Source organism: Giraffa tippelskirchi, chromosome 7, assembly GCF_054371585.1.
Source record: "Giraffa tippelskirchi isolate mGirTip1 chromosome 7, T2T-mGirTip1v1.2.pri, whole genome shotgun sequence".
Taxonomy (NCBI): Eukaryota; Metazoa; Chordata; class Mammalia; order Artiodactyla; family Giraffidae; genus Giraffa; species Giraffa tippelskirchi.
In genome coordinates, this window is record NC_137281.1 from 137,790,991 (window position 1) to 137,800,000 (window position 9,010).

Below are 9,010 nucleotides of genomic sequence, written 5' to 3' on the forward strand. Positions count from 1 at the left end.
CTACTAGACCATAAATTAAGCTAATTATTAGTGTTAGCTGTTACTTACTATTTAATTCAGTAGTGTTGCTCTGTGATTCTACAGCTCTTAAGTTGGCAAATCATTATGTAATGGAGCTGTCCAAAAGATCCTATATAAAATTAAGTTTACTATTCTGGTTATTATAGTTCAGAAGTCACTTAACCAAGCTGGTGTGGTCATGAGTTAAGAATATGAGCTGCTAAGGAAGAGATTGAGAGAAAATTAATGTTTTTTTTCAAGCTAGTTTGTCTGTAATCCCAGTCACCAGGAATCAGAGGCCAGTGGATAAAAGTTCAACAGGATGAAATCTGCAATAAAACCAAAGGTGTGTATTCTAGTTCTGATTTTGTCATCCTTTTGACCTTTTCAAATGGAGATGAAATGAAAATGTTTGTCTTGTTTCTACCTTGTACACGATTTAATAGATCAAGCCTCTAGGAGAGAAGTAATGCGTTCTCTTAAGAAACATATTAACTAAATGTCAGGTGATATAACCCTTGAAGGTCTTCTAGCCACAACAATTTCACTTGAAAGCTATTAATTTCAGAAACAGAGGACAGAATACCCTGGAGTTTCAGATTAATACTCCCTAAGTACACCTAGGTTAGAAAACTTTCAGGACTATAGACAAAATAAGTCCACAGAAGGCTTAGGAAAGCATCTACCGTGTCTATGCAGTGACTATTTCTTATAGCATCAATTTTTTTTTTTTACTATTTCATGTAAACAATTATGAAAAAATATAGTGATCCTTAAAACTTTACAAGAAAAATTTTAAACAAACAAAAATAATATGCAAGAACATGAGAAAGCAGAATTATGAGCAAAGTTTGAACATTCAGTAACTATCCAGTGAGCACCAACCACATTATGTGCCAGGCACTACAGTCTTGTAAGGTAAGGCTGCGGATCCAAGGATAGCTTTAGAAATAATTTATAGTGGTTCAGTATTTAAGCTGTGGAAAGGCACATAGGGGTGATACCCTGAATTCATCCCAGCCTTTCCCAGCCTTTGGTAACTTCATCCCTACCTCCACTCTCACTGAATTTCTGACAGCTGAAACATCATCCCTCTGGGGGTTCCCCAGGGCTCATCCCAATAGTTGATCAAGTGTTCTGCCTTTCCTTGTAGCTATATGTGTGTGCATGCTAAGTTGCTTCAGTTGTGTCTGACTCTTTGCAACCTCATGGACTGTAGCCCACCAGGCTCCTCTGTCCATGGGATTCTCCAGGCAGGAATACTGGAGTGGGTTGCCATGCCCTTCTCCAGGGGATCTTCCTGACCCAGGGATCAAATCTGTGTCTCCTATATGTCCTGCATTGGCAGGTGAGTTCTTTACCACTAACGCCACCTGGGAAGCACTCTTGTAAATATGACTATGCCCCAGTTTGGTTCACTGGATGTCAATGAAGGAAACCCTTGGCAACTACTTCTGAATGTGCTGATCCCAACTTTGGAAAGTGTTTCTAAGAGAAAAGGACAGCCAGTGTCACAAGTTCCCCATGTAGCTGCCTCATTTGCATCTGGAAAATTGAAAGTCATCTAGCTTGTGGCCTCAATCCTCAGTTGTAATCCACAGAGTCCACACAATTGCTCAAGCATTGTAGGAAGAGGTGGCACATTCCTAGCCCTTGATGGATGTGTAAACTCAAGTTGCATTTTTACATTTAAAAGAGGAACTTAACAATATGCAGGTTAATTCTGCTTCCTAAGTATTTATTGCCATTAACTTGGACCATTAAACACTATCTTTTTGAAACTCCATTTCTCTCTGCACTCACTAGTGAAACATTCCCAGTAACAGGCTTCTTCTCTTTCTTAAATGTTCTTCCCTGACTTTTCCCTTTAGACTGAGGAAATATTATCATAAATGAAATCTTTCCCTATTTAGCTAGAAATGAGCACTTAACTTAAAACTAATTGCAGGCCAAGCTTTAAAGGGTCATTAATTAGTAATGGTACCAGAGGAGCAAGGTGACTAGATGACTGATATTGAGCAGAACAGGCCCAATGTTTTTTTGCTTCTTATTCCATCACACAACAGCTGTCCTTCAAAAGCACATTTAATTACTGAGTGAAGAAACTTGGTAGAATTTCAGCATAGTCCCTGGCATGTGGGAAGCTCTCAATAACACTTCTCTACCTTTTTGCCCTCCCTTCCTATCTTCCTTGCTCTCTGCAGTCACTCAAGCCTTCCAACTCATTATGAAAATAATGGCTTGAACTCCTTCAACTTTTCTCAAATGAAGCCCTGACTCTTTGGTGCCACCCACTCAACGGACATGAATGTGCGCAAACTCCGGGAGATGGTGAAGGACAGGGAAGCCTGGCATGCTGCAGTCCATGGGGTCTTGAAGAATCGGACACAACTGAGCTACTGAACAATAACAACTCTTTGGTATTCCTTTCCTGGTCTGATTCCCCTGATAATCTTGATGCCCCTTGCTCCAGGCTCCTCTGTGGCCCCCATTCTTCCAGTAATCCCTTCTCTACAATGTATCTTCATTAACTTTGTCAACTAGCGCATTCCACCTTGAAATCCAACAAAACTTTCTCTAAACCCTTTTGCTTCTTAAGTTACTGATTGTTTTCTCCTACGTTAAGCCAACCTTGAAAGAGTAGTCTACACTCCCTTCAATTCCTCATCTAAATATCTGTCCCTTGCCGATTGCAACCTGGCTTCTGTGGCTACTAAAATTGCTTTCCTGGAGATCAGTAATGACCTCTTCTCGTTCCTCTTTCATCTGTTCATGGCATGATGTGCTCAGCTACTCTACTGATCAAATTCTTTTGACTGTCTTTATTTTTATCTGCCTCTCTTTAGGGCTTCCCAGGTGGCACTAGTGGTGAAGAACATGCCTGTCAATGCAGGAGATATAAGAGTTATAAAAGTCTCTGGGTCAGGAAAATCCCCTGGAGGAGGGCATGGCAACCCACTCCAGTATTCTTGCCTGAGAATCCCATGGACAGAGGAACCTGGTGGGCTACAGTCCATAGAGTTGCAAAGAGTTGGACACGACTAATGTGACTTAGCATGCCTTTCTTTATCATCTCCCATGTCAGTACCTTAAATGCCTCTGTCCTCAAGTGCTCATTCTTAGCTGCTTCTCTTATGCTCTGGATCAGGGTTTCTCAATCCAGATGCATATAGGAATTACCTGGGAGCTCTTTTAAAATGCAAGCCCAGATTAAATCCAATTGTTGTTGTACAGTCACCCAGCTGTGTTCGACTCTTGGCAACCCCATGGACTGCAGCATGCCATGCCTCTGTCTCTCACCATCTCCTGAAGTTTCCATATCAATTAAATCTGATTTCTGATACCACCAAGAAATTGGATTTGATTGATCTGGGGTTGGACCCTGGCATCTATTTTTTGTTTTTACCTTAAAAAATTATTTATTTATTTTTTTATTGAAGGATAATTGCTTTACAGAATTTTGTTGTTTTCTGTCAAACCTCAACATGAATCAGCCATAGGTATACATATATCCCCTCTCTTTTGAACCTTCCTCCCATCTCCCTCCCCATCCCACCCCTCTAGATTGATACAGAGCCCCTGTTTGAATTTCCTGAGCCATATAGAAAATTCCTGTTGGCTATCTATTTTACATATGGTAATGTAAGTTTCTATGTTACTCTTTCCATACATCTCACCCTCTCCTCCTCTCTCCCCATGTCCATAAGTTTGTTCTCCATGTCTGTTTCTCCATTGCTGCCCTATAAATAAATTCTTCAGTACCATTTTTCTCGATTCTGTATATATGTGTTAGAATACGACATTTATGTTTCTCTTTCTGACTTACTTCACTCTGTATAATAGGTTCTAGGTTCATCCACCTCATCAGAACTGACTCAAATGCATTCCTTTTAATGGCTGAGTAATATTTCATGGTGTATATGTACCACAACTTTATCCTTTCAACTGTTGATGGATATCTAGGTTGCTTCCATGTTCTAACTATTGTATATAGTGCTGCAATGAACAATGGGATACATGTGTCTTTTTCAACTTTGGTTTCCTCAGGGTATATGCCTAGGAGTGGGATTGCTGGGTCATGTGGTGGTTTTATTTCTAGTTTTTTAAGGAATCACAATACCATCTTCCATAGTGGCTTAACAATTTACTTTCCCACCAACAGTGCAAGAATGTTCCCTTTTCTCCACACCCTCTCCAGCATTTATTGTTTGTAGACTTTTTGATGATGGCCATTCTGGACCCTGGCATCTATTTTTTAAATTCTCCTTAGGTGATTCTCAAGTACAGCTAGAATTGAGACCCATAGCTCTAGAATATCTATATTTATCCTTAATTCTTACATTCTGCTGATATATAGACCCACATTTCCAACTCTTTGCTAAGCATCTTAGCCTGAATGCTCCATAGCACTTCACTTTTTGGGTGAACCGAATCAAACTCATTTCCCCATTCAAAGAACCTCTTCCTCTATGTTATAGGGCCACCATTCTCACATTCTCCCAACCTGGAGACCTAGAAGTTACACTTAAAAATTTCTTTGGCTTTGCTGCTCAATTCACTTATTTGCCATGCCTTATAGATTTTAATACTGATCAATTTCAAATCCATTTTCCCTGCCACCATCCTATGCCCCATTTTAGGACCTTGTTACAATAACTTCTTACTTGGCATTCTTGCCTTCAGTCTCTTTCCTCTTCATTCCATCCTCCACATGCTAGTAGAAAGGCCTTTCTGGAACACAGATCTGATTGTATCCACTCAAAAACCATCATTGGGAGCCCCCCTGCCACACCACCATTGGATTATCCTTACCCAATAATAAAGCCCAAATTCTTTATAGGGGCCCTCACAATCTGACCCCAATTCTCCAAAACCACTCTCTTCTATATTAGATTCCCACCCCACAAGGTTCCCCATAATATAATCATGGTCCATGAATCATGATATATTTCTTCTTACTTTTGCTATTCTCTCTGTCTAGGACTGAATTCAACTCAGATGGTTCAAACAAAGATATGACCTACAGAGATACAATCAAGGTAAAGGGAAACTACAAGAGTGGTTGAGACATCCATAGTGTAACAGAATGGGATGCTCTTTCTTTCCCTAGTCTCAAAGGACTGGGGTGTGAAATACTATTACCACTTCTCAGTGAGAGCTGGAGCCATGGAAAGAGGGCCATCAGTAGAAGCAGGTAAGATTACAGCCACTGCCAAACTAGAGTGCAGAAGCAGAGAGGGGACAGCAAATAAATAGCTCAAACTCTTCTCCTTGCCTGCTGATCTTCTGAAGGTGTTTTTCAATTGGCCAAAGTCAACTAGAAGCCAGCCAACCACCAAGAATGGTCAGATGATGCAATCTACTATTTACAAAGCAGGGCAGAGAGAAGCAGAGAATAAATGGTGGTGTGTGTGTGTGTGGTGGAGGCAGGGGGAGAATTAAATGGAGAATAACCATGTATCCCCATTTTTATGTAGTAAAATCCTTTGTATCTTTTGGGTCAAACGTCACCTATTATGTGAAGTCTTCCCTTGTTTTCCCACCCTAAGAACAAGTTATTTCATTCCTCTGGTCTCCTTTATTATATCAACATTATTGCAGCTCTCAGTCTGACTTATGACACTATTATTTATGTGTCTGCATCCATCTCTTGCACCACACTTGGTGCTCCTGGAGGAAAGGGATCATATTTCATTTGGTATAGTGTCTTGCAGATAACAGGCTCTCAATAACTGTTGGTTAAATTTGATTGCATTTCCATGATATCTCCTTCTCAGCCTCTGTAAGGGAGATTCATATATACTTGTAGTCCTGCATTTTTTCCCCACTTTTCATAAGAGTTCCTTTTTTGGTCCCACTTCTGCTTCTTCCTTGAGTTTCTCCTTCTTACCCCTGTTTCTTAGATTAGGTACTTTAGACTGCAGCTCATCAATAAATTGTTGGGAATACCAACATCACTGATCCTGCCAGGGATCCAAAAATCTCTAGCTTTATTTCATGTCCTAAGTGGTACATATAAAACTTTTTTTCTTTAATTTACACATGTACCAAGCTTAAAAATGAAGTCACAGAACCCAACTGTTTGTTCTTCATTGGACTTTAAGCACTTCTGAATGGAAGTTATGCTTGGCTTCACATGTTTTGCATACAGAAAAACCCATGCGCTGCTCCTATTCTTTCTAAATACCAATAGTGAGTGAAGCTAACATATTTTTACTGTGTAAACACTACTCTACATAGATGGGTTTGATGTACATTAAGATTTTTATATGAAAAGGAATATTTTTAGACCCAATGAAAATATTATTTTCTATGATGTTGATAATGGTGGAAATAATTGCAAAATTATAATTCCCATAGCAGATCAGAGTTTTCATCTAAAATACTGAATTTTCCATCTTGAGAAGTTTGACTTTGGTCTTTTTTTAATATCTTTCTTTTCTCCCCTTAACATACTCATTTCTTCCTCTGCTTTCTTAAGCATATGGAGCACAGTTACAAGAGCTGTTTATAATAGCTGTTATCATGTCTTTGCCTAGTAATTTTATCACCTGTGCCATATCTGGATTTGTTTCAGATTTATTTGTTTTGAAGGATTTATTTGTTTTCCTCATTCTGGGGTTTCCTGCTTCAATTTGTATGTTAGATTAAGGAAAAAAAAACAAGTACCAATAAAAAATTGAATTACAGGCATCATGAATTTCACATTTTTGATGCTGGAATTTTGCAGGGAGGGCATTGATTCCCTTAAATATTTTTGAGTTATGTTCTGGGACACAGTGAAGTTACTTGGAAATGTGTGTTTTAGTTGCTCAGTTGTGTCCAACTCTTTGTGATCACATGGACAGTAGCCTGCCAGGCTCCTCTGTCTAAGGAATTTTCCACAAGAATACTGGACTGGGTTGCCATTTCCTTCTACTTGGAAATAGTTGGATTCTTTTGAGGCTTGCATTTAAACTCTGATGGGCTTGCATTTAAACTCTGAGTTGCCTTTAGCCTGTAAATGAGGCAGTACCTTTCTGAGTACTCAACCTGACGCCCAATATGCTAGAAAGTTTTTACATTCAGGTTGTTGAGAATGCAGGTTATTTCCAGCCCTGTGTGAATGCCAGTAATTGCTCCTGTCAGGTGTTTCTCTTCCTGTCCTCAAGTATTTTCTTCATACACATGTGCTGATCAGTAGTCAGCAGAAGACTTGTGGGGAAGCCCCTGCGGATCTCCAGAACTCTTTCTCTTTCTCTCCATGCAGCTTTCCTACCCTATGAATTCTAGACACCTTGCTGCTAAGTCACCTCAGTCGTGTCCGACTCTGTGCGACCCCATAGACGGCAGCCCACCAGGCTCCACCGTCCCTGGGATTCTCCAGGCAAGAGTACTGGAGTGGGTTGCCATTTCCTTCTCCATCTAGACACCTTAGTCAATCTCAATTCTTAACTTCAGGAAAACTGCCAGGCTTTATGGGGTTCCCTTGCCTGTACTTATATGCAGAGTACATCATGAGAAACACTCGGCTGGATGAAGCACAAGCTGGAATCAAGATTGCTGGGGGAAATATCAATAACCTCAGATATGCAGATGACACCACCCTTATGGCAGAAAGTGAAGAGGAACTAAAGAGCCTCTTGATGAAAGTGAAAGAGGAGAGTGACAAAGTTGGCTTAAAGCTCAACATTCAGAAAACTAAGATCATGGCATCTGGTCCCATCACTTCATGGCAAATAGATGGGGAAACAGTGGAAACTGGCTGACTTTATATTTGGGGGCTCCAAAATCACTGCAGATGGTGACTGCAGTCATGAAATTAAAAGACGCTTACTCCTTGGAAGGAAAGTTATGACCAACCTAGACAGCATATTAAAAAGCAGAGACATTACTTTGCCAACAAAGGTCTGTCTAGTCAAGGTTATGGTTTTTCCAGTAGCCATGTATGGATGTGAGAGTTGGACTATAAAGAAAGCTGAGCATTGAAGAATTGATGCTTTTGAATTGTAGTGTTGGAGAAGACTCTTGAGAATCCCTTGGACTGCAAGGAGATCCAACCAGTCCATCCTAAAGGCGATCAGTCCTGGGTGTTCATTGGAAGGACTGATGTTGAAGCTGAAACTCCAATACTTTGGCCACCTCATGCGAAGAGCTGATTCATTTGAAAAGACCCTGATGCTGGAAAAGATTGAGGGCAGGAGGAGAAGGGGACGACAGAGGATGAGATGGTTGGATGGCATCACTGACTCAATGAACATGGGTTTGGGTGGACTCTGGGGGTTGGTGATGGACAGGGAGGCCTGGTGTGCTGCGGTTCATGGGGTCGCAAAGAGTCGGACAAGACTGAGTGACTGAACTGAACTGAATTTGCCTGTACTGTAACCTGGAATCTCTCTAGGCAGTAAGCAGGGGCAATTATAGTTTCACTTCATTTGTTTTTCTTCTTTCAGAAATGACTGTCTTGTACTGTATGCTGTCTAATATCTGAAAACAGTTGTGTATATATAGCTTATTTGGTTTCTATTTGTTTAAGACGGAGTAAATCAGGTCCCTGTTACTCCATCATGACCACAGTGAAAGTGAGTTTTTATTTTCAAATGGAAGATGGGGGAGTATATTGAACCAATTTGTACCAGAAAAATAAGCTAGAGTGTGGCCATGGCCCAGTCATTTTTCCTCTTTTTAGCTTTACTTTCCTCATTCAGAAAATAAAGAGGATGGTGTCTGTATGATCATTAGGTTTATCCCAGACTCTTAAATTCTGTAACTCTAAAATAAAGTACAGGTGTATTTTTGCAGAGAGAATTGATATACAGTCTCCAATGTGATAGTTTAAAGATTCAGAACTAGGGAACTCCCTTTTTGCCATAGTAAAGTAAATTGAGAAGAGAAGATTAGTATTTTAATAGATGAAGCAGGAGTCTTTAGTTATAGACCTGAGTGGGACAATTACAAATTCCTGAGCATACAGATGTAAAGTGACCAAACGAATTGAAGAAGGAGAAATGTATAGGAATATTCTTAGATT

General features: G+C 40.1%; 1 long non-coding RNA gene across 3 annotated transcripts in view; it reads left to right on the forward strand.

Annotated features, from left to right (window-relative positions):
* LOC145513483 (uncharacterized) overlaps positions 1-9,010 on the forward strand; it is a 92,770-nt gene that overhangs the window by 83,690 nt on the left and 70 nt on the right. The window contains exons 3-6 of one of the 3 annotated variants that reach the window (XR_014059421.1): positions 262-346; positions 2,205-2,420; positions 4,982-5,194; positions 7,489-9,010. The exon at positions 7,489-9,010 is cut by the window's right edge and continues 70 nt beyond it. This is a non-coding gene — a long non-coding RNA (uncharacterized LOC145513483). The remainder of the gene's footprint in view (positions 1-261; positions 347-2,204; positions 2,421-4,981; positions 5,195-7,488) is intronic. The other 2 variants (XR_014059420.1, XR_014059422.1) reach the window with 2 other exon arrangements.